General features: G+C 41.3%; 1 pseudogene; it reads right to left on the bottom strand.

The window, feature by feature from the left end:
- Positions 1–16,708, bottom strand: part of LOC146311404 (uncharacterized) — a 32,032-nt pseudogene extending 15,324 nt beyond the window's left edge.
- Between the last annotated feature and the right edge of the window lie 9,884 nt (positions 16,709–26,592).

Here is a 26,592-nt window from a genome sequence, read left to right on the forward strand (position 1 = left end):
CACAGTTTATGTCAAGAAAGAAAAAGTATTGTATATTGTTATAATAATTGTTTTTGTTATGACAACATGTCAAATGAACATAGAAACATTGAGTTCTTATAATTACAGCCATTTTTAGTACGCTTAGTTAAGAAAATATCAGCTAACTGCACAATGTGTGTGTTTGTCTTAAACTAAAGAGTCTATATCAGCTTCAAAATTATGGTAAAATGAACTCAAATAAAAAAGTCATGTCACCCTGACAAGGGATGAGTGTTTATACCAAGTGTCATTTTGACAGTCCTGAATATTTGTGCACTTGTGAACCATGCTAACTGTTCCCCCCTGCCAGCAGGCTTTATGCTAAGCCAGGCTAATCACATCCAGACTCCAGCTCTGTACTTTGACACAAAGACATTTCCCAAAATATCAAACTACTCCTTTAACTAAATTACACTGACAAAAGCAACAACCTAGAGCAGCCACACTGAAAGCAATCCCTTTTAGCAGCACAGTCACCCGAAAAAGTGTGTAATTATCATTACTGTCAAGTTCTGAAAGCAACAGGAGTCAAAAAGACAAACATTCAAAGACTCTAAACAGTCAGTGTCTGAGTTGCAGGGCCATCAACCAGTGCAAGTGCAAAATGCTTTAATGGAGCACAGGGAACAATCTGGGAGGTAATGATAACATTTGCTAAACACAAAATGCATCAGCAAAGAGGAACAGCTGTGGCAGGTGGCAGCTAACCAAGAGGGATAGATGGACAACACAACTGCTGCTAAACACCACAAAGTACACACCGAAATAACTACAGAGTGGAAATAACACCTCTGTGACACAGTCATAAATGTACTGAGCTTCACTGGATCATCCAATATTCTGAGAAGATAAACACATGAACGGCCTCTATGGTCTCCAATTAGTGGGTCAAAACATTGTGAAATATTTAACAGAAAATTCTGGGTTTATCTTCAACGGAGGTCAGAGAGTGGACATTTATTCTTGGCCATGGGATCTAACAGCCTGTTCTCACTCCCAGTGCATCAGATACGGCAGCTTGGTCAGTCAAAATTAGGATGCTGAAGGTACTGCTTTGGACATGCTGCATTATGTTCTGATGTGTCGTAGAATCAGGTGTAGTACAAAGACTGAGAAAGAGTGTGCATGGAGGACGTGGGGTGGACGGATGATTCAGACAAACAGAACCACGAAAGCAGGGGGGTGTTCCATCAAGGCTGATAAATAAGTCTGTGCTCAAGGGAAAAAGGCTTGCTTAAATTAACTTCACCTTCCACTCAAGGTTTAAGCCATCCCACTAAGACAACTAAGCGAACATGTTGAATCTAAATGTATGACAAAACAATTTCAACTCAAGGTTCATTTCTGAGATTTTTTTTTGGATGGCACAGTGGTGCAGTGGTTAGCACTGTCGTTTCACAGCAAGACGGTTCTGAGTTCAAATCCCCCAGCTGGCTGGGTGGAGTTTGTGGCTGGGGCGGGGCCTTTCTGTGCAGAGTTTGCATGTTCTTCCCACGTCTGCGTGGGTTCTCTGTGGCTTCCTCTTACAGTCCAAAGAGACGCAGGTTAACTAGTGACTACAAGTTGTCCTTAGGTGTGAATGTGAGAGTAAATGGTTGTCTGTCTCTATGTGTCAGCCCTGTGATGAACTGGCGACTTGTTCAGGGTTTATGCCGCCTTCCACCCAGTGTCAGCTGGGATAGGCTCACCAGTGTGATGGTCTGTTGTTGTTTTTTAAGTTTGGAAAGCGTTGCTGAGGAGAGGGACGTCATGCTCAGCCTGCTTACACAGAACCATCTGGGATGCTGTCCTAAGAAACTGTTTGGAAAAGGACAGGCGCTTTCAAAAAACACTGGTCAGGTGATTGGATGAACATCTATCTATCACATCTAGCACAGGCTAATTTCAACCAATCAGATAAACACTGCCATGCTTCCATCGTTGTTTCTTGCTGTCACCACACCTAAAACCACCCCCATAGCTGCCAGGAGTCCCTCCTAAGATGCTGATTGGCTGCAACAGTTTTGGACACAAAGGAAGCTTGTCAAGATGAATTCTCGTGTGATCTCACAAATCCAGCTGCCTTGCAAGATAAACAGGACATAAGAAGATCCATTAAAACTGTTCAGTTTCCATAAAAAGAACATTCACTGTTGCAGCTTTTTTAAACTTTGCAATAGCACACTCATTAAAGTTCAGTACAGATCCAAGTTTCACCCAAGTCTAATTAGGTGTAGGAGATATCATGTGATGGATGGAGGCACAAATGAACAAACATATGAATTAATCAGACGAATCCGTAGACTCACTGTGTCACTATGGGGAAAAAAGAACGAGCAGAAGTATACTTGTAGACTTTCACTCAGTAAAAATGAGCCCAAGTGCTGTTATCTTCAGTTCTCCTCCAAATGAATCTGATTTATGTTGAAAGTTCAAAGTTGAGAGATGCTGTGGCTCTCAATGACTCCTGTTCCCTTCACTTTTCTGGAAAAAAACAGCTTTTTTCTCTGTCACATTTTACCTCTACTTCAGTCAGGGAGAAATAAATTGCCCTGCTGCAGTGTTCTGCTTCCTCCAGGAGCTCACTTTCATCTCTGTTCCCTCTTTGGTAGAAAGTGTACTGTGTATTCTAGATGGAAGCAGGCAGAAAGAGTTGCAAAAATGTGTATGCATGAAACAAACAGCATATTTTGTATCTGGGAATCTTCTCTCTTGCTGTGTGTGGGCTTGTGTGTGTTTTCGTCAGCAGAATGTTATGGAACATATAACCAATCTGGTTTCCTCACTTAACCCCAGGATAGAGTGTGTTGTTCCCACTCTGCTGACTTCAGTGTGTGTGTGTGTGTGTGTGTGTGTGTGTGTGTGTGTGTGTGTGTGTGTGTGTGTGTGTGAAAGGTCAGTGCCGCGGGTCACAGGACTGCATGGTCACTCCAGAGCCAACTGTTGTTGGCAAAGTGCGCGATGCTCACATTAGAGAAATGAAGCGGCCGCCTGCTGGATGAAGGTGGAGGCAGATGTTGAGAGGCAGCTTCCCAGAGGGCACAGAGGATTAGCAGGTTAGGAGCATGAGAGGACTCTCTGCTCTCTGCTGCTCCTGTCATCTTTACTTTCACTGGAGTTTTATTGCTCTTGACAGAATGTCACATGCAGGTCTGACATATTAGCCCCACCATGGGTCCCTGAAGTGAGTTTACTTGTTTGTGCTGGTTTTTACAACACTGCATACATCATGCTGCTTTATGCACACATAGTTTAATGTTTAAATTTCTACTTTTTATATAAAATCTAAAAAGTTTAGCATGTCAGTTTAAAGAAGCACATTATAATCAGGAACTCTTTGCATATTTAGGAGGCTGATATATGAACTTTTTTGATGTTTAAGACAAATTATTTTCCTCTGTTGGAATTGCTGCTGTGCCATTTTATCCAGGGCTGCTAGTGGACATTAGGTGCACTGAGTGTTACTGCTTTGTGAAAACAACAACATCAACAAAAACAATAATTAGCAAATATTAATATTTAGGAGTGCATTCTTCTTTAATCCATGATAGCATTATCCCTGATCTGGTTTGTTACACAGAACCATCCTGGAAGTAGAGCTTGAGATCTGTGCCAGAACTTCACGAGACCTGATGGGTTTGGGTCGGGTCAGATTTCTCACATATTTCATGAGCTTACATCAGGTCAATAGTAAGTCAATAGTAATTGTAGTAGGAGCATTTCTTTCCATTTTTCTCCCCAGTTTTGTTGTTGCCAGTTCAAATTCCCCCATCTATTGTTTCTGTCGCTGCCAACTCCTACTTTTTGGTACACAGAGGGAAGCTTGTTAAAAAAATTTATGCTTGTTAGAAAAATGTCAGGCTGTAATTGGGTTCTGGCTGAAATATGCTAATGGTGGACAGGCTTGGGACAGGTTTGGACAGAATTTTGTTGGGTTTTCAGGCTTGATTGAAGTTCTACTATGAAGACGCCCATAGAAACTGTTTGGAAAAGGGTGGGTGGTTTCAAGCAACACTTGGCAGCTGATTGGATGAACCATTTATCAACTCACTGAATCAAAGCCAAAGTCAGGTGGAAGAAGAGCAAAAACATCTTTTCCATTGATAAAAGCCTTCAGAGTTGTTCTTTCCTCTTCTTTCAGTGAAAAAAGTCTCTTCAGTTCTGATATAACTGATGCTATCACCAGTATCTACACTAACCTCTTCAGGTGCCGCCATTGTTTGTTCAAGACAAGGCATTTCAATGGATGCTGTTGGTATACCTCAAACCACACCTAACTGCCAGTAGTCCATCTGAGGATACTGACGGGCCCACCCTACTGCTGGTCCAGACACAAATGGATAAGGAGCTTTGACGGAGTCAAAAGTAATTTCACATATAAATGTACTGAATTTATGTTTCCATTTTCTAACCAGGAAGTATGTCAACACAGAAAAACATGGGTACATTACTTAATTATATAGGTTTGTATGCTGTCGTAGCCCTGCGATGAACTGGCGACTTGTCCAGGGTGAACCCCGCCTCTTGCCAAATGTCAGCTGGGATAGGCTCCAGCAACCCCGCGACCCTTACGGACTAAGCGCTTACAGAAAATGAATGAATGAATGAATGTATGCTGTCGTTATCTTGCGGGACAACTGGATTTGTGATATCACAAGATCATGGGAGATGGATTCTCGTATGATCTCGTGATATCACAAATCCAGTTGTAAAAACATTTATACGTGAAATTACTTTTAACTCAGTCAAATCTAGTTAGCACTAGAATTCTTGTCTAGTCCTCTGCAAAAATAGAAACAGACTTTTGCTTTGAATGCATCTTAAATAACATTATTAGATACAGCAGTAATCTGATTACTCTGAGGTGTGCTTACACTTGAGATACAATGGATTAAGATGATTTTTGAGGTTCATTCATTCATTTTCTGTAACCGCTTATTCCGTAAGGGTCGCGGGGCTGCTGGAGTCTATCCCAGCTGACATTGGGCGAGAGGCGGGGTTCACCCTGGACAAGTCACCAGTTCATCACAGGACTGACACATAGAGACAGACAACCACTCACACTCACATTCACACCTACGGGCAATTTAGAGTCACCAATTAACCTAGCATGCATTTCTTTGGACTGTGGGAGGAAGCCGGAGAACCAGGAGAGAACCCACGCAGACACGGGGAGAACATGCAAACTCCGCACAGAAGGGCCCTGCCCCAGCTGGGGAGCTGGGGGATCGAACTCAGGACCTTCTTGCTGTGAGGCGGCAGTGCTAACCACTGCCCGATTTTTGAGGTTATTAGTAATTATTTTGTCAACCTTTCTTATTATAATAACATACAGGATTTTTTTCCATCATACTGACAGAAATGGACTTCCAAAGGAAGAGTACAAAGCATATAACACAGATCTATCCGTCTGTTTCTCACTGTTAACAGACTTCATCCTGCAGTGTGGTTCATACACTTCACTGATACACCAGAGAAGTATAGAAAAACATCAGCCATGATCAAAGAAAGTGTATGTTGACACTGTTGTTCATATTCACGCACTCTCTCTCATCACTCGTCCTGAGCACTCACTCTTGTGCTGCTGCAAGTCAATTAGTTGATGCTTTCTATACTTCCATGAGGCTGTTGCTGCTCCCTCCAGCACGTGTACTTTGATGCACGTGTATGCAGCAGCAATGCTGATTTTATCTTTACTAGAAATATAAATATGTATCTATGGCTGTCTGTATCTTCATGAATACAAACAAAACTCTGTGAGTGATTGTGTGGATCTGTAAGGCAGTTTGGTTTTGATCCTTGCAGAGTGTCTACACAGCCTGCGCAGCAAAAGCAGCATTAGCAGAGCAGAGTGGCAGCTTCAGTGCATCATCTGTGTCTGCACAGGATGTGGTGAGACACAATATTTCTAAATCACCTGTGGTTTTGCAGCAATCAGAGCCTAATACACAATCACTGTTACGTTTGTAAAGGAGGAAAATGGACTTGAAGCATTAAAATGCACTTTGGCACACAACGACCAGCATTCATCCATTCTGCCGGAAGTGTGTGAGATGGATGACGATGATGAAACTCAACCTGTGTAGACACGACAATTAGCAGCCATAGTGCATTAACTGTATAAACAGTAGTGGTTGTGAGCATGCTGACATTAGCATGTGAAAGTTAGCACTGAATAACAAATAAAGCCTAAAACTGATAGCAATTTTAGCAGTTTTGCAGAGTGAAAGCACTTCTGAATTCACTATTCCATAATGAGAAACCTCATTCAAAATTGCATTTATATTTGCAACAATCCAAATTATTAATGTGGGGTTAACTTTAAACGGGTCACTTTTTAACTTAATATGTTTCTAAGCAGAATCAGCAGGATTCATCAATTGCTTTTGGTAAATGCACCACAAAATAGTCAATTGTTGAGTCTCATTCCCAGGATGCCAAATATTATTGTTTTGGACTTGTAAAGCACCTCAAATCAAATCAATCAAATCAGCAAATCAATGATAAAATAAGAAAGTACTGGCAGGGGGTGGAGTCTCTGCAGATGCAGGTACCGCCACACACTCCTGATGGGTCTTGGGCAAAGATTGAGTGGAATTATTCCTAAATTGGTGTATACAGTTTTTTTGAGGGTGAAATATCTTGCAGTCTTCCGTTAAGTGTTTATAATCCGTTAAGAAACAGTTGCAGTAGCATAGCTCACTGGCTGCTGTGACAGTTCAGATTAAAAGTCAGAAGAAGATCAGTTACTTGACAACCATAAACATGACTTTCTGAGAGAGCATGAAAACTAAAAGAACATAAAACTGGAGAAATCAAGCTACAGCCGGTCTCACAGCATCTGGAAACTTGTGTGACCAATCAGGAAGTGACACATATCAGCAAGTGCACCTGGGTGTCTGCGTCATAATTTCCAAAAGTCTCTGTTTTGGTCTGTCCGCACTAAAACTCAACCCCAGAGTTTTAAACCTGAAAGTAGTCCACTAGCGTTTGTAACTGTCTCCATTTAAAGTTTCCTAAAATGCATTGGTAGTGTGGACAATAGGTGGAAACCTAACAAAACTTAAAACAAAAATGAAGTAGTGTGGATGTAACCTTAGATATTCATATGAATGCATCATCTACTTAACGTGACATGACTACAACAGAACTATAAGTGTCTCCATTGGACATGACTGATAACTTTTATCATTTCATTTGCTCAGCTGATCCAAAGAAATGCCAAAAAGTATCAAAACTGATCTAAATCTGCTCTTACTAGTATAACAACTGCAGTCAAATTCTCACATAAAAATCTTAAATCATTAAGCATTTGTTCAGTATTCTAGTGAAGTCATTAGTGTTCAGTTCACTGACATACAGACAGACTGTACTGACCTAATGAGATGCCCCCAGTGCTCTTCAGCCAGAAAACACTGCAGTGTCAATCAGCCCAATGCTCTCCGTCCCTGTGTGTCTGTCCTCTGAAAAGACACAAATTAATAATTCAAGGTCATCTCAATCTCATCAGGTCAGCAGGTCACTTCCTCATTCAGCGGGTGCAGGTTTAATGTGTGTGTGAGGGTGTGTGTGTGTTATCAGCGGAGATGAGATTACAGTTTGGTGTGAAAGAGGAGAGAAAGCTTAAACAAAGAGGCCTCTGCTGTCCCCCTGCGCTTCCTGGCTGTCCTTGGGGTGAAGTCAGTGTGTCTGGCAGGCTGAATGTGAGGCTGTCTGCACAACAAAGGTATCACTTTCAGTCAGAGGTGGCCATCAACATGTCTGCCTAATGAGTTTGACATTGGCATGGACGCTGTCAGGAGGAAGTCTGAGAGGAAGCGCTCACAGCAGAGCATTTAAAGCTGACAGCTCTTTCCATGCCGTCAGTCAAACAGCCCTGCATTGTTATGTAGGCTGCTGCATATACTGCAGATCTGATGCAGTGTGCTGCTGTTTGTCATCTGTGTGGGCACAAATGTCACAGAGTCTCTGTCTGACCTGATAGATTTTTCTACCAACATGTCCTCCAAGCTCGCCATTATGGATCATTTGCCATTGCCTTTGGAATCAACCAGTGTTGAGTGATAGCAACTTAATTTGTAGCATGTTACAGTATTGTGATTACCTTCAGTGTCCATTTTATCAGTTATTTTTAGATTTTGTCTTAGCCTGAAGCCTGGATTAAAAGGACATGTACACAGGCAGCTGTGAACATCAAGGACCATTCTACCAAACTGGTGCAAATCACTGTCCCACAACCAAAAAAAAAACAATTAAAAATACATTTAAGAAGTGAAAATCTTAGATGTTGACTAAAATAATCCCATTAACTATTATAATAAAAAATAATATTTGATATAGCACTAATTTATTTATAAAATCATCATTTGTAGGGTACTTTGGATTGGGAGGTGGTTGTCCCTGAACCCTAACCTCTAAATTTCAGTGCATGAAAATTATACTAAAATTATTTTTGCATTGTTGCTTTTAAAAAGATATTTTTTTATGTTTTTGAAAGTTAGGTTGAAAAACAAATAATTTATTTTGATCAAATCAGCTCTCTGCCAAAACACGACCCTTCTGAATAGACACAACTTCCACTGAGATCTGCAGGCTCTGACCTGTGAACTGGCAACATTGTTTTTTTTTTTTTTTTGTTTGTTTTTTCAAGTTCCTCCAAAGATGTAGATTTCCATATTTATTATTTTGTTGTAAACACGCCTGGTTGCTTATAATTCTGTACATAAAACAAAATGTTCAAAACAAATAAAATATTCAACATAAAAAAACAAAATTATCTTAATAAATAATGAAATGTTCCTAATAAACAACAAAATGCTCCAATAAAAACATCATATTTGAGATATTACGAATTTTAATATATCTGAATCATTTGAAGGGTACTTTGAATTGGGAGATGACTGTCCTGAACCTTAACCCCTAAATTTAAACTCATGAAAATGATACTAAAGCAGCAATTTTTTCCATTTTTTGCTTCAGTGTGATGGTCAATTTTATGTTCTTTACATGTAAAAGCTGGATTCCAAACACAATGAATCTCAAACATTAGGCTTAAACAATTATTAAAATTATTTTTTTATTAATTAATCTGTGAAAACTTCTTTTTTTATGTAAATGTATAAGTCAATATAAGCATTCTTAAAATGACATTTATTGTGTTTAGGAGAAATATTCCAAAACTGTAAAAATACAAATGAAAATACAAAATGAGAATTAATTGTACAGTTACTAAAAATTATGTTCAAAATGAGATCAAAAGTCCATGTTAGTTTTAGTTATATTTAATCACACTTTAAACACTTGGATAAAACACTGTTACCTGTTTATCTAAAATCTATTTTACTGACTGCTCTGTTCTGCACTGACTGCTGCTGATAGTCACCAACAACTGCTAAGGTAAAAACAAGGTTTACTTAGTAAAATGTTCTTAATAAAAACAAACTATTCTACATAAATAACATAATTTTGTAAATAAATAAAAAATATTGTAAATAAATATCAAAATATTCTAAATAAAATGTTTTAAATAAAGAGCAAAGTTTTCTTAATAAATAACAAAGTATACTAAATAAAAAACAAAATATTCTAAATATATAACAACAAAATGTTCTTAATAAATAATCAAATAAAAAGAAATAAAAAAAAGTTATAATAAATAACAAAATGTTCTTAGTAAATAAGAACATGCTCTAAATAAAGAACAAAGTGTTCTAAATAAAACAAAACAGACTTATTGTCCAGTTTATTGTTTTCTTGTTAAGTTTAAACACTTGGGTGAACCCAGAAGTCTTGGTTACGATGCCATCACACTATGTATCTTAAAGAAAACTGAGACTATACAAAAACACTTCATTTTAAACTTGAATCTGCTGGTTGCATCTGGCAGTTGTGGTGGCATTGCAGCAGGTGCTTCACCTTCCCTTGGCTGGTGGAGATGTACACTCTACTGAGTGACCTCTTCTAGTTGCTGGTTATTGTTTATGTCCAATCATACAGTATTACACTAGTATGTTACCTGGTTGCTGCTGAGCTGTAGTATACTGTTCTTAAGTAGTGAGCAAACAGTGTGTGTGACAGATACACACTTCCTATCATTTTTAAGTCTGAAGACTTTTTATTTGCAACAACTGAGCAGGGCAGTAAATGCTGTCTTTGAGTGAGGATATATTATAAAGGTTCAGACATCCTGTGGGGATCATCCTACTGTAGCAGCTGCTCTCCTTCTTAAAACACAACTCTAAAGTGATTTCTGACTGGAGGAGAATTCTGCTCTTATCACTTAGTTTTAACGCTGCATTAGTGACACAGAACATGTCTTAAATTTGTTTTCCTCTAAATGGAGCCTGCTGAGAGCAGAAGGAACATTTCTCAATCTCCCCTTACTCAGCACTGCTTTTATGTTTGCGTTTATGGGCCGAATTTAAAGTACAATCAGCAACAACTAAGAAAGACTACCTTGTTTTTTGTGTGTTTTAGGGCCAGACGAGTGGACTGATTTAATGTGAATCTGAAGTTTTCTACTCTTGAATTGTTAGTTACATAAAAAAAAGCCAAATGATAAAAGAGAAAACAGCCCTGTTGACGATAGCTGACCTGATTTTATTTTTCTATAAGGAACAAATCATGCAGAATCCACATTTTTTTTCTGGAACTCCAGTAGATACGGCTGAAATTACTTCAAAGGAACATGTAAAGAGTGCATTCTGTAGGTTCTGTGCATAAGTTCTATCTCTGCCATGAGTGATATTTTAAGCCACTTGATCTCTCAGTTGCCACGTCTGAATGAGGCTGGAACATGCTAGAGGATTACTTGGTTGAGAAATGGCGGATGTGTCCATCCTGATGACAGAGATGAAACACAACACAAGCCTGAAGGCCAATGGTCTGCATCATTACATGCACCTCAGAGACTGCCCCTGTACTGATCGTATCACTACATTAGATCAACTGGACTTGATCAGCTTTATTGATCAATGGTTTCATAGGGAAGCTTTGGAGGTGAGTTCCCTGTATTTTGTAATTGTTTGTTGTTGGTGTTTATCATACCTGCTGTTATGACTGTATCTTGAGATAGTTTGCATTGATCCAATCAGAAGAATCTTAGCTTTCCAAGGATATGTTGCATTGGATCCTATCACAATAAGGCAAGCACAGTGACCAATCACTAACTGGTAATTGTTGGGTGAACAGACTCTACATGCAAAAGGACTGGGTGAAATGGAATGTCGATCAGAGGATGTGGAGACAGAGATGGTTCAGAAAGGAGACGGTGCACTTTAGAGTAATTTTCTGTATCTGAGTCACATGGGTTTTGTCAATACCCTGCCTCTTTAGGAGACTAGCAACAGGTCCTGAGTCTGATCAAATCGATAGGAGACGTGAGCGTGAGTGCCAAAGTCACCATATTGTACCCAATTTTTCACAAGCCACATATCCTTCCAAACATTCGGACACCAGAATGTTTTTTTTTTTTTAATCTGGAGAAAATGATTTTTGGTCGAGACCTGTCTCACCAACACATTCTCACAAGATCTGGAAATAGATATGCTCGATAAAGATATCAAGCATCTTAAGCTAGAAGATAAAATGAACAGCAAAACAACCTAGCAAGCATCAAATTTGTGCCACATGCTTAGTGCTCAGCTAAGGGCTTTCCACACTGTATATCCTTAGCCCTGGGCTAAGAGTTAACCTTTTCACACACACAATGTTAACCCAGGGTTAAGCTAAGCCCAGGGCTATATGATTCACACTGCCCTTCTTCTAGCTCTGGGTTAAAGCCTCTGTACACCCACATAGGTGTTTTGCATTAACCTGGCTGATTATCTTCCTCTAATATTTATATTTATTATATATTAATACTGACTGCTTTTAGCCCTAGGCGTAGCCAATTTTCAGTGGGATAACCCACCAAACTCTGGGCTAACCCTGCTCCAGAGCAGGGCCAGCTAGCTCGAGGCTAAAGTCAGGGTTAGCCCACTTTGGAATGTTCCAGGATTGTGCCAGTGTTAAAGCTCTTTCAGCCTAGGTGAACAGCTCCCTTTGCATAAATGCAGTGTGAAAAGTCCTCAACTCATGTGAACAAATATTCAGAGGCTACTCCTTTCTTTTAGACCCATTTCACACTGACAGCTTTTAGCCCTGCATTTAGTCACTTTCTCAGGGCTAACCCTTCTCTGGAGCAGGGCCAGTAAGTCCTGGGTTAAAGCTGGGGTTGGCCCACTTTGGAATGTTCCAGGATTGTACTGTGTATGTGAAAGCTCTTGGCCTGGGGCTGACAGCTCTGTTAGCCTGGGGCTAAGTACAGTGTGAAAAGCCCTCTAGTGGAGTGAGCTTCCACCCATTCTCTCTAACCCTTTCTCATCCTCACTTCAGCTGTCCTATAAAATAAAAACATAAAATGCCCCCCAAAATCATCCATCCACATGACATTTACAGCAATTTTAACACTTCTGACCATGCCCACTTAGGAGACAGCAGTGTATACCATTTCATACCACTGGCACAACTTGTAATGTTATATTCTTACATAGAGCATCTTTTGTGGAGATTAATAAGTACACTGTACTTACAGTTAAAGTACAGTTAAAGTACAGTGACAATAGAAATCAATAATGAATAAAGATAGAAATAATAATAATTATTATCATAACAATAGTAGTAGTACTAAAAATAGTTTGGTAAAAGAGATAAACTTTGATTCAGAAGGTGTACGGTTGTGTTTTTCCTGTTTAATAGGGAAAATAAATGTATGAATATTTCCTTTCTTGACATTTTGTGTGTTCATTTTGTTGACTTATTGGATGTAGTGAACATTGGTGTGCTGCTCACACATATCTCCCACTGGTGTAGTGTTCCCCACAGCTGTTGCATGAAATGCAACAGACACATACTCCTCATCTTGCACATCATACTGGTCCCCCAGGAGTCTCCCACAGTGTTGCTGTATTGGCTGTACTTATTTTTCCTGGAAACTCTTAGAAATAAAGGTGCTAATGAGGACCATGGAGTTCTTTGTCTTTTCCCCATGGAAGAATCATTTTTGGTCCCTGGTAGAACTAACATCCCACTTACAGTTTTACCTAGAACCCAACAGCCCTTCTATGGTTTAATGTTTCCACCCAGAACCCTCTTTGAGCCCTTGTCCACCAAATCAGCTCTGGTTTTTGAACTGGCTCTGTTCACAACTCTGGGGAAGAAAAACAAAAAACAAAAAAAAAAACAACTGGGTGCTACCTTGTGAATCAGCTCACATTTCCTCCAGTTTTGACTGGAACCATTGTAATCATGGATGTCATCAACTAAACCAATTGTTCAGGTTCTGAACCAGTCTCTCTGTGGAAATGCTCACAAGGCTTCATAATTAGGTATCTGAATCAGACCAGGGCCAGTTCCATGCTAGTGGAAAAGGACTCTCTGGGGTTTCAATCTAGAACTAGCACAAAAAAACGCGACCACATCACACCGGTTCTGGCCTCTCTGCATTGGCTTCCTGTTCGCTTCAGAATTGATTTTAAGATTTTGATGTTTGTTTTTAAGATATTGAATGGTCTGGCCCCCCAGTACTTAGCTGAACTCATCCATGTTCACACATCAGCTAGAGCACTGAGGTCATCAAATGAGTTGCTTTTAGATGTCCCAATATCTAGGCTCAAAACCAAAGGCAACCAAGCCTTTGCGTTGGCTGCCCCTAAATTGTGGAACAGCTTACCATTGTGTATTAGATCTGCCCAAACTCTTGAGATATTTAAGTCATTGCTGAAGATTCATCTCTTCTTGTTGGCTTTTGACTCATGTTGAGCCGAACATTGCAAATTTATGGACTGTTTTATTGAATTTTGTGCTTATTGTGCACTTTATTTTGTTTTCTATTGTTACATTTTTTGTGTACTGTGCACTGTGTACTGTGCACTTTTGTGTACGGGTGCCATATCTGCCCCTGAGCCTGAGACAGTAGACCTCTGTGCACCGGGAGGCACCAGGGCTCCCCATCCTGCAAAGCCATGATCTCAGGGAACCACGTCTTCCTGGGCCAGTGAGGGGCGATCAAAATCATCGACAACCTCTCCTGGCACATGCGCTCCAGTATGGCTTGGTTCAGCACCACTGGCAGGAATGCATACAGGAGCGTTCACGGCCAACAGTGTGCTAGCGTGTCTTTTACTAGTGGCGCGCTCTCGTCCCGCATTGAGAAAAACATAGTACAGTGTGTGTTTTCCCTTGAGGCGAAGAGATCTACGGTGGCCCTGCTGAACCGTGCCCACACCTGTTCCACTATCTCCGGGTGGAGTCTCCATTCTCTCGCCACAGGGAACCCCCTGGAGAGAAGGTCCGCTCCACTGTTCAGCACCCCCACGATGTGTGTCGCTCTGAGGAACAGCAGCCACATGCAGCTCCATAACAGCAAACGGTGGGAGAGGGAGAGCAATGGAAGGGAACGTGTCCCCCCGTTTGTTTATGTGCACAACCATGCACGCATTGTCACTGTGCACCAGGACATGGTGACCGACCAGCACCCCCACACCGTAAAAATGTTTCAGTGACAGAAACACAGCATATAGCTCGAGCACATTGATATGCCATGTCCTCTCCTCCTCCATCCACGTCCTGTTCCACATGAGCATTCTTGCAAATGCCTCCCCAGCCCCATTTGGTGGCGTCTGTCGTGACCAGGACGCGAGAGAGGACCCAGCCCAGCGGAGCCCCCATGCTCAGACGAGCTGAGTCTCTCCATGGGAGCAGCACACTCATGCACGACTGAGTGACTCGCATCCTCTTGTCTCTGCGGGGGAAGGGAAACACCTGCCTCGCATGCATCCACCACTGGAATTTTCTCATCATTAACAAGCCCAAAGGCACTGCTGCAATCATTGAAGGCATCAGTCCCAGGAGCTGATGGCACTGGCGGAGACGAATGATGTGATGCAGCCAAAACAGTGACAGACACCTGTTGAAAGCGGCTATTCTCCGCAATGAGCTCGATTCTCTATAGTGTCCAATTCCAGATCTAGAAAGCAAACTTTCTGATAGGAAATGAGAAAGCTTTTCTCTTGGTTTATGACAAAACCTAGAGACTGCAGGTGCATTATTAGTTTGGATGTGTAGGTATCGGCCTGAAGAGTTGAGTCCGCTAGAATGAGCAGATCATCCAGATAATCGAGGTCTCGTATCCTCTCTCCTCTGAGCGGTGCCAGCGCTGCCTCTAAGCACTTCTTGAAAGTGTGAGGAGCAAGAGATAGGCCAAACGGCAGAACCTGGTATTCGTACGCTGTGCCTTCGTAAGAAAAGCGTAGGAATTGCCTGTGTTTCGGTAGTATTGATATGTGAAAATAGGCATCCTTTAGGTCCACTGTAGTGCACCAATCTCCCCGACACACTGATCGCATTACCTGGCGCAAGGTGAGCATCCTGAACTTGAATTTTCTCAGGTATTTGTTTAACACTCTCAGATCGTCCCTCTTTTCTTGGAATGATGAAGTAGCGACTGTAAAGTCCGCATTGAGCTTCGTGCGAGGGAACAATCCTTATTGCCCATTTTTGCAGAAGAGACTGGATCTCCTCTCTTAACACTGGGGTAGAGGATGGCTGCACCTCTGACATCACTATACCTCTCAATAGTGGAGGATGTTTCTTGAATTGGAGCCTGTAGCCGTGGACTACAATTCCCATGACGCATGCGCGCCAAGAGGCATCCCTTTTGGAGAAGCCTTCCGAGCATCGCCAGTTGTGGTGCTGTCATGCTCTCTGTCGGTGGGCTGGAGCCGCAACCTGAGCATGCTTTCAAGAAAGATATTGTGCGTGGGTGAGGGGGAATTTCCTGAGTGGGACGAGAACAGCCCTTTATTGACAGACAATGAACATTTTGAACACATGTACGTCATTCCGTTCATTAACTGTGCCAAAGGAAAACATATTCCTTTCGTGGCAAAAGTAACAGGTTTTAACAACATTCTGCCCTGGTAGGGGAACGTGAATGGTGGGGTTTGAATAAGTGTGCTTTGTTGCGACTGTACGCTTAACCAGGGTTTCCTTAACACCGGGGCATACTGAACACGAGGCAGCTCACGGTTTAGCCCTGTGGGTTGAGAGTCCCTGTGTAGAGGGGAGACAGCGAGCACCCTTGGCTCATCTGTCCCCCTTGTTGTCCCCATAAAAGTTAGGAGGACGTCTGTCGCATCCCTTCCCCCATGTGGGAAGGCTTAGGGGCAGACGCTTGCTTTGGGACAAAGCAATGTTTAGTCTGTTTCGCCTGGGGCTGGGGTCTTGGCTCAGGTGTAGCTGATGGCTGCCAGTGAGCATAACACTCCGGTGAGGGTCTCTTCTGAGCACCCCGAGAGAGAGACTGGGAGTGGGGATGTGAGCATCTCTGGTCACTGGCAGGCTTCAGCTGAGTGTATGCGCGCCGGGACATACTCATCCGCAGTACCTCTACCTGCTTCTTCCTCTGGTTGCAGTGGGTTTGAATCCTATCAAGAGCCTGTCCAAACAGCTCCAGTGTAAAGGAAGATTGGCAGCTTGTGCCTTACCGTTGCTGGTTGTTGCGGGAGAAAGTAGTTGCCTGCGAGCCTCCGCAAGACTCCAGGTTATCAAGTGCCGCCTTAGCGTGCAACATGCCAAGAAAGACAGGGCACACCTGGTGCGTTTCTGTCTCTGACAGAGAGTAACCGCAGGCGCTTGGGCAGAGATGAGGTTTGGGCTTTCTAGACATGCTAGCTCAGCTAGAAAAGCTAGGTGAGCCTCTCTTTTTCTCTGGGGCCATTCCAGTCTCATGTCAGTGTAGTTAAACAGGCAAGAGTGGTGTGGCGGAGCGTATTAGTTAGTGTAGCTAAACTAATAAACGGTTAGCACAGCTAAACTGTTCCCAGATAGCACGCATACGTCTCGCCGACGTCGGCCTCAGATCGTGCGTCGGCATTCTTCTCCTGACGTCTGTAAATGCATTGGAGAAGCATCGGCCCATAGCAGGGACATGGTTTGCCAGAGGGCGGGATTATGCGCGCCATTTCAAAGTCGGCGATAGGTTGGCTGGGGGTTGCACATTATCCAATTGGTGCCACTGTCAACGGAACTGAGAGCAGGCTTTGGAGACGGAGAGGCTACTTCATGTCAGCCAGGACTAGTCTTCAGGTAAGCTCACTTAACGTAAATATATAAAAAATACCTGTTTTATAAATATGACATACAGGGTTAGCAAGATAAGTCGGGATTTAGCAACATAAGTTGTTAAACCCTGACTGGGTATGCTAGCACAGGTGAAGAGCCCAGATGCCGACTCCTAACAGGCTAGCTAGGTAGCTTAGTAAACTTAGTTGCTTAGACCTGACAGCAAATGTATCAACTATCTAGCTCTAACTTAATTTAGCCATTGCTAGGTAGCCATAAGTCTGTCCAGCACGTGAACAGTCTCCATCTAGACAACAAATCAGTGTTGAATTTGGGAAAGGGTCAGGTAACGTTAGTAAGCGTTGGCAGTTAGCAAGTAGCTGGTGGGCTTCGGTGTTTTTACAGCTGCAGAGTTAACTTTAGCAGTTACCTGGCAGCTAATGAAGGGAAGCTCTGCTCTGCTCCATTTGTAAATATGACTCGGTGTAACATTTTCTCATAGTTCAGTACTGGTTATGGACTATTGTTGGTGTGTTTGTACTGTAAGTGAAGTTAATATCCACTTCACGTAGGTGTGTGGAAAACACAACAGACTCCAGTTGTTTCTGTCATGTCCCTCCAGTCACCCCCCCCCTCGCCCCCCGTAGAGCTGGCCGGAGTTCAGCAGATATCCGCGGTCAAGCCGGGGCTGTCAGACTGCCCCGCAAAATAATACACGCAAACTTTTTGTGGTTCATATTTTCAAGTCATGCTTTCTGCTGGTGCTTCAGTCAGTGTTGCCTGTGACACTGTATTAAACATGGGTTATTTGGAGGCCTTGTTGTGGTGCTTTTTAATACGTTTAATAGCTAAAGAGCATAGGGCTAATACTATTAGCTACAGGTCTCTTATCAACTACGGTGGCTCTCTAAGGTCAGACAGCGGCCAGGAAAAAATGCACAGTGATGTTTTCCTTCCTTGGTGTGTCTATTTGTACGTGTTTATTTGTGAAGTATGGGTATGATATTGTATAGTATAAGTTAATTGAACAACATGGGCTCATGTGTTTTGTCTTTTTCTCCCCTTTGCAGGCTCATAAGTCTGCCAGCAGTCCAGACTGTGCTGTCCGTGTGCGTCTCCCGACCGGCCACCTTTATGTTTTTATATGTTCTGTCTTGGTTATCTTTTCTGTGCTGGAGTTGTTTTGACTATGCAGTCCGAAATAAATGTATGATCATTAACTTGAATCGTTCGTGTCTCTTTATTTTATTAACACACTAAATTAGGAAGCTATTTTGATGGTCAAGCATATTGTTTTTTATTGTGATATTACCATATTCCTATCACATGTAAGATGAGATATTCTGATAGATATTATGAGATATGAGATATTTGCTGATAGAATGATTCGACCTGAATAAATAAAGGTCATAGAAGCTGTAGAGAGGCTACGCTGTGCAGCTTTGATACATCGTCCAAACGTTGTCTGGAGAGCATTTTCGACCAAATGCCGACGTCCCGGCGACGTCTTCCCAATGAGCAAACGCTCTCCATACGACGTCGCAGCGATGCAACTTTATTCATCGTGCCAACGTCGGCAAGACGTAGGCGTGCTGTCTGGGTTAAAAGTACGGCCAGTTGGCAAGCTAAACCATGGCAAGAAACGAAGCTTGCTAACAACGCCCTGGGTAGGGAGCTAGCTCACCTCCTGAAGGACAGTTGAGTTGCTAGCAAGACGTCAGGTTTGCGAGGTGAAGTGCAAAAAGATTGAGGTGATGGGACTGAGCAGGGCGTTTTATTCTCCGAGGGGAAGGCGGGGCTTCCCCTGCCTGCTAGAGTCTTATTGGCCTTATTGACAGGCGTGTTGATAAAGTTCTTCAGGTTGGTCTCGCGAGGATGTAATCCCCCATACTCATGTGTTGTACCGAGTGTGCGGACCGAAAGGGAACTGTACAGATGTTATTCTGACCTGACTGAGATCTGATCACAATGTGAGCTAGTCCAGATGTACTCTGGCTGATCTGATGGCATTCCTATTGCAACTGCAATTATACCTGTATTAACACAGCCAACACAGTCATTTTCACTATTTTCAAATTTATATTTGCAGTAATTTTGTTGAATAAAAAAAAACAATACTGCTGGTGCATGGCTTTGCGTAAATATGTCCGTATTTTTATTTAACTCTTAACTTTTAGTCTGGTATTTATCATGAGAGACAACAGAGTTTGTCAAAGAGATAAAAATGATACTTATGACTGTTCTAATAATTATGGCATTCTGGCACTTGTAGTGTTAACATGTTTTTCCTCATCCAGATATTTAGATCCAGAGATCAGTCTTCCATCGTTTGAGGAGACTCATGTTTTGTTGTTTTCACAGAAAACTTCCTGACCTTCAAATTAATTAAACAATCAGCAGGAATGGATCGACTGGCCTTTGCCTTTGTGTGACAGGTTGCCAGATTAGACAAATGTTTTCCTCACAACCACTCATTGCCACAACCAGTCAAAAAATTGTTCTCTGAGAGGAAACAAATGGAGGTTTTAGAGGGTGACATCTGTGGTTGTGTGCTCGCTGTCACCTGTCAGTCAGCGTCGGCTCAGTCAGGATGTCAGAGGGTGACAGAAGGCTGTGAGACAAAGGGGGAGACATAAAGCTAAGTGAGGTTCTGTTTAACTGGAAAGGACAAGAAAGTGAATTGTTAGTCAGCAGACTGAGTCATAAGAGCACCATATGCTCATCTACCGCCTACATGTTGGTGACAGGAATCATCTGAGGCCATTTAGTACATTTCAGTATGTTTTTATGACATCATTCCACAACAGGGTCTGTGTTGGACAACTCCTGTGCGCTACAGTGAATGTCATTTATTAGACTAGTAATTGTCAATAATATAGAGAAACAGTCCTTGCACTGACAGCACACTACACATAAAATGTGATAATGACCGAGTGTGTAGTCCTTGACTTTTAAATAAGAAATACAACAAGTCATCATGGATTCCAATTGACCCTTCAGTAAGCACCACCCTTCTTGGTTACTGTAACTAAGCCTGCCAAACTTTTGATTTTTCACACTGCATTTATGCAGTTTACAGTTATAACAGTGGCAGATTTAACATCGATATTGGGAGTAATTGTTGAAACATGAGGTCTGTGATTCCTTAGAGGCGTAAACAGAGGCAGATTCTCATTTCTACCGGATGACGCTGAATTTTGTAGGTTAAAATAATGACTCAAGCAGATTTCATAAGTGTAGCTGGCTGATGTAAGCTAATACAAACTCCTTGAGTCAGCTGAGAAGTCTCCAGCTGATGTTTTAATGTTTCCATTTGACACATTTTAAAACAAGAACCCTGCAAAAGTGTATATGTAAAACTACCTGACAGCTGTGTACATGATATAATGTTAATGCTAAAAGACTGAGGCTAAAGCTAGCTTACATCTCAGCAAACACTGGTTGGATGGTGAAATACGGCAGTTATATCTACATGATAGATGACAGAAATACACTCATTAACGTGGGAAAAGGAAGCGCAGGGACTCGATTAGTGCAGTGGACTTTGAGACAGGTCACCCGGCCAGACCAGCCAGGCTGCAATCACAAAGGAGAACCAGGATAAGAGCTAAGCTAACCCTGCATAGACACAGAACAAATGTAGATGTAGTGATATCTAACAAGTTTGTCTGGAGGAAAAGTTACCGCAGCTAGTTAATGTTAGTTAGCCAGACATGCTAACATTTCCCAGATGAAGATAGAGTTTAATCCATTTATCACACTGGTGCTCTTGTGTTTCATGTTGTTGATATGACAGAAAAGATGCCATTCTCCAGACTCCTGAAATACGAGCCATTTCTCAATCTGCGTTCTTCTCTGTACTTGTGTTCTTGTGTGCTTGAGAAACGTCATCAGTCTCAGTCCAAGTACTGTTCCAATTCAAAAGTCTGCATCTCGCCAAGTACATTCAAATACCCGGATGTTTTCTTGCCCCGCCCGTTTTATCAAGGATGCATCGGGTGGTGACTTGTGTGGACTTGGGGCAGCCACATATCCCAGAATGCATTTCATAGCCACAATGGCAGAGGAGAAGACCCACAACTTAAAGTAACAAGTGTCGAAATACTACTGTTTTAGTATTATGGAATGTAATTTTACAATTATTTTATGTGAGAATGTAGACATTAAAACTTAGAATCTGTGGTCGATTCTCCCAAAGAGTTGGCAATCCAGTGGCAACTGATCATTAGGAGCAACTGCACCTGTTGTCACTAGAAGAAGTATATATCTGCTATAATTCATCATCTACAAGTATAACAGTTTCTAAAATTGCATATTTTTTGTCAGGATTTTAGATTGTGTTTATTCGCCTCTGCTTCAGGCTGTGTTTTGCCGATTTGTCTGCAGTCAGCCTGCGGTGGCCATGGTGTAAATCTCTCACAATGCAGTGTGTAGTATACATGGGAAAATATAAATATCCATGCTCAGAATGTTAGTAATGTACTGTAGATTACGCAAAATTTGTTGATGAGTGGAGCAGACAGCTTCCAGCTACACCACAGCGTCATTTCATATTTTGGAGCTCTGTGACGTCTGGTGGCACCAACACTTGGATTTACAGTTGGCAAGAAGGGGGGGGGGGACTTACTTACTCAGTCCTCCTCTTCCCTATTGGGAAATAAGGCTTCGACAGTCCGGCACCATTCATCTCACTCTTTTGCAGTGGTGGAAAGAGTATTGAAAATCTATACTCAAGTACAAGTCCAGTTACATTACTAAAATATTAAACTACTCAGAGTATTCATTACTTTCCTACAGTCACCTCTCCAAACTAGGGTTGCAAATTTTGTGCATTTTCCATAACTGATAGTTGAAATCACTGACAATTGATTGATTATTAATAATTTATAAGACACAAAACACGTTTTCTTCTTTCATTTTTAATTTTATGTTTTCTTATTCAACAAATGGTTTTGCCAGACGTTACTGCCATTTTGCATATATATATATATACATACACACACACACACACACACACACACACATACACATACATATATATATATATATATATATATATATATATATATATATATATATATATATATATATATATATGTCTTGATTGGCCTGTTTCATGAGATCACCTTATTGGCTACATAAATGCAGATGAACATTGAACATGTCTGTAATCGGGTTCAGACTGAAATATGTTAATGAGGACGGGTTCGGGTTGGGTGCGGACAGGATTTTGTTGGACTTTGGCCTTTTCAGGCTCAACTTTTCAGGCCTAATTAAAGGCCTACTTTATGGCACACTTTTTGGAAATAAAAAGATGCTGATTAAAAAAAAAGCTTTTTGTTACTGTTGTACTTCAGCTTGTCAGAGTTACAATGAGACATGCGGTCACTGTGTGCAAACTGGCGCCATATTGTGACATCACTGTAGGACTACAATATTCCCTCATTGCATGAGGGTGAAAATATTCTTTGCCTCTCATGCAGTTCTTCTGAGAAGCAGACCGACCTCTGACCTGTGAGTTCAATAGAAATAATGACAACAATCTGCTGGATGAAATCAGGTGCAGAAAAAGCCTTAACCCTAAACCTGCAGAGGCTGAGGCATCTCATTGTGGGAGAAAATGTGTTTTTGGAGGCAAAGAATAACTGAGTTTGATCTCATCTTCAGTCAGTTTATATCAGATTTTATCTCTGTTGGAGGCACACAGCAGGACAGTCGACACAATCCTGACCTGTACGTACTGTAGGACATGCAATAAGGTGAAACCTGCAGTAACAAAGGATGAGACAAGGAAGTTATTAGTGACCGTGGGCTGCATCAAGAACAATTTTATATGTTGTTAGATCTTTGGTTCAAAATATTGTGCAAGAAGGCTTTGTTTTCCTCACAATAGGCTACGATATTAAAGGGCAACTGCATTCATTTATATCATTCTGTAGCTTCCAAGTAGTTTTCCTCATATATAAAAATGCAAAAACTGCTCTTTGCTGCTCTTCCAAGCCATTCAAAATCTTTTTTTTCCCACGTGATGGGATGTAAGTTTCTACATGATGACGTTGCTCTATAAACCCACAAGGTTAAAAGAGCAGCATGTAAAATACGACCACCTGTCAAAGTTACCTGCAAACAAACAGGGGGCAGTGGATTAGCAGAGTAAATGCTAAGGGGAACTGAACCAGGCTCAGCAGCCTCTCAGTGAACGCAGCCTGGCTGGGACCAAATACAGTCTCTGAGACCAACAGGGAGCAGCTTGACAACAGGGAATACTGTACCCAGCTGATATTCAATGGCTCCGATCAGGACTCTGACTCTGGAGACGATGAAGACGGCAGGTGGGGACAGGAGAGACATGAAATGAAGCGAAGCAAGAGTGAGCCTGAGCATCAGAGAGGCAGTGGGGACAATACTTACACATCTAACACAGTGGATTAAGGATTTACTTTAAATCAAACCAGAGCTGGTGATTACTGAACAGTGGAGAGACTAACAAAGACTGGTCTGGTGGTCTGGTGGTTTTTTTATTTTGTTTCTGTTGAGTTTGAAGTGTGTCTTCAACAATACAGCTACACAACTGATCATTTTATGACATGGAAGAGAGAACCCAGTTCTCCTTACAATGAAGCTCACACCGTTGAGTTGTCCTGGAAAGAAGATTAACATTTGTTGTGGAAAGTTTTAAAAGTGCACATTTTTTTTCATTTGTAGATTAGTAAAATATTCATTTTCAGTTTTATTATATTCAAATTTGAAATTGGACCCTTTAATTCAAAAGCCTTGCTTCCTTCTCCAGTGTCTACAAGTGAAGGAGCTACTGGCAGCAGCATCTGTATCTACTACCATTATCATGACACTATGATACTATATGAATCGTAGTGCTATTTCTGGGAGCGGACCGATGTGCTGTTGAAGTAAATTGTATACACTTGACTCATGGTCAAGTTGGCTCATGCAAAACTGACACTAGAGTTTAGTTTGAAGTGTAGAGCTGTTGACCAAGTTGCCAATTTTACCACAATTTATAGAACCAATGACTGGACCAAGTCACTGAAAGACTTAAATTTACATATTCTGCAAACAACACACACACACACACACATATATATATATATATAAATAAATATATATATATACACATACACAGTGCTTAACAAATTTATTAGACCAACTGCCATAAATTATATAAATATTTTTGAAATCTTTCAAAAAACTAAAAATGTTATTGTTATTTATTTGGCAAATAACAAACATAAACAACTGAATAGTCCTTTTTCACACATAATAACCAAAAAACTTCATATTTATATCATGGCCTCCTTTGGCCTTGATATCAGTTTGCATTCTTGCTGGCATTGTTTTTATGTACTTTGGACTGTTGATGACAGTAAGAAGGTACTCTGGACGGATGAGTCCAAGTTTGAACTCTTCGGTCAGCATCATCGTGTTTTTGTCCGCAGCATCATGAACCAGAACATCTACCACAACATCTTATTGCAGCATGGGATCCCTTCTGGACTGAATCTGATTGGTTGTGGGTTCATATACCAACAAGACAATGACCTCAAGCAAACTTCAAAGCTGTGCAGAGACTATTTGACCAAGAAAAATTAATCTGGAGTACTGGAACTTATGGACTGGCCAAGTCAAAGTCAGAATTTGAATCCTACTGAAAACTTGTCAGAGAACATCCATTTCCCAATTCACAACTTAAAACTATTTAAAAATGTGGTAAAAGACTTACAAATCTAACAATCTACTGATAACATTGATATGAAATTGTGCTACTAGAATCATCTTTGTTTTAAATTTTGATTTTTTATGAAAATGTTGGCCCTTTAAAGTTGTGTCCCAGATTTCTGTCACCTCAACCGAAAACATGATTCAATCAGAAATAACAAGGGTTAGCTATACCCTAAGGACCCCTGTCTCACTTCCTGGTTAAAAAAGGTGGGAGTTCTGCTCAAGCACTGGTAAACTAGATTTTTAGACAAATTCATTATATCACTATCAGATATATCTCAACCATAACATGTCAACTCTGTAGTCCTTCTAATCATAAAATGGCTGCTCATTACAACTATGTTGTGAAATGAAAAAAAAAAACTGTAAGATGGAAAATCTGATGGAGTTGATGTCTACATTTAATAAAGTGTTAATGACCAGGAGGTTGGCCTGTTACAAGAGTTTGATCTTTTAACATATATTTTTTCATTATTGAAGAGCAAAAGTCAAAATCCCCACAAAATATGGTTTTGTCCCAACTCTCAAGAATGGGTGCGAAACAAAACAAACCAGCATGGAACAAATATTGTGTTAATGTCAGCGGGTTAGTCTATTTTAATCGATTGGATCAGGAGAGGTGAAGTGGTCCCTGCAGACTAATGCCTGTGTGCACTGCAAATATTGTATTTATTAGATTCCATCTTGTTCCACATGCGCTGACTTCAGAGGGAAACATATACTTTGAATGTGCCTTTGATGCCCCGCAGACTCCACATCTCTGAATCCAGCTGAAAACAATGTAAACACTTAGCAGTTATCAGGCGACACAGTGTGGCAACAGTCGGCCACCCATCCAGCTAAACATCCTGGGGTCTCCTGGGAGAGGCTTTTAGGGCCTCCATTTCAACTTGTTTACTTCCACTGACAGCACTCAGCCACAGAGAACTACAGCAACAGAATCTGAATTATTCATCACACTAAAAAGTGACAGCATTCATTAAATATTATTTGCAAAGCAGAACAATGGTGTTCAAATGCGTGTGAAGGCAAAAACAGGCCACACAGTCCCCCATCCTCTGCTCTATGTGAGAACACCAAACTTTTACATTTGAGCTTTAACTACAAGTATGGTCCTGCAGGAGAACCCGTCTGTGCAGTCCGTGATGAATGTCAAAGCAGGTCAGGTGACAGTTATGATTTGCTAATAGAACTGATGGGAGTCGTCCAACCAGGCAGGTCTTTGTTATGTTTTCAAAGAGAGATGAGAGGCAGACTGTGGACCTGCCAGCCAGCAGCAGAGCGAGAACATCACATAGAAAACAGCCAAACACCACTAACAAGCTGAGGAGACTAGAGTTTTTTTTCTCTGCTTATTCGAGACGAACCCTTTATTTCATCCGGCAGGGTGAAACGAGAGCAGAGCTGAGCAGAATCTTAAAATTAAAGTGGGGTTTGGAGCCATGGCGAAACCTCAATAAACCATCTGTAAATGAGTTGGGGCTGGTTAATGGCCTGGCATTGCCAGACAAATGGAACCTCTCAGTTCATGTTTGATTTCCAAGGGGTGTTATCCACACACGTAGGCCATAATTCCTCTGGGAGCAATTGAATTGACCTGCAACCAATCAGGGCAATGAAAGATGTGACCATGCAGTGCCTGGTCCGTTTTCAAGCAGGACACATAATGGCCATAATCTTTCTCATATTACAGCTAAAAAACAGTGCGCTAAACTATGTTTCTGAAAACATCTGTGGCTTCGAATAGGTAGT

This window comes from Lutjanus erythropterus, chromosome 18 (assembly GCF_056507025.1).
Source record: "Lutjanus erythropterus isolate fLutEry1 chromosome 18, fLutEry1.hap2, whole genome shotgun sequence".
Taxonomy (NCBI): Eukaryota; Metazoa; Chordata; class Actinopteri; order Lutjaniformes; family Lutjanidae; genus Lutjanus; species Lutjanus erythropterus.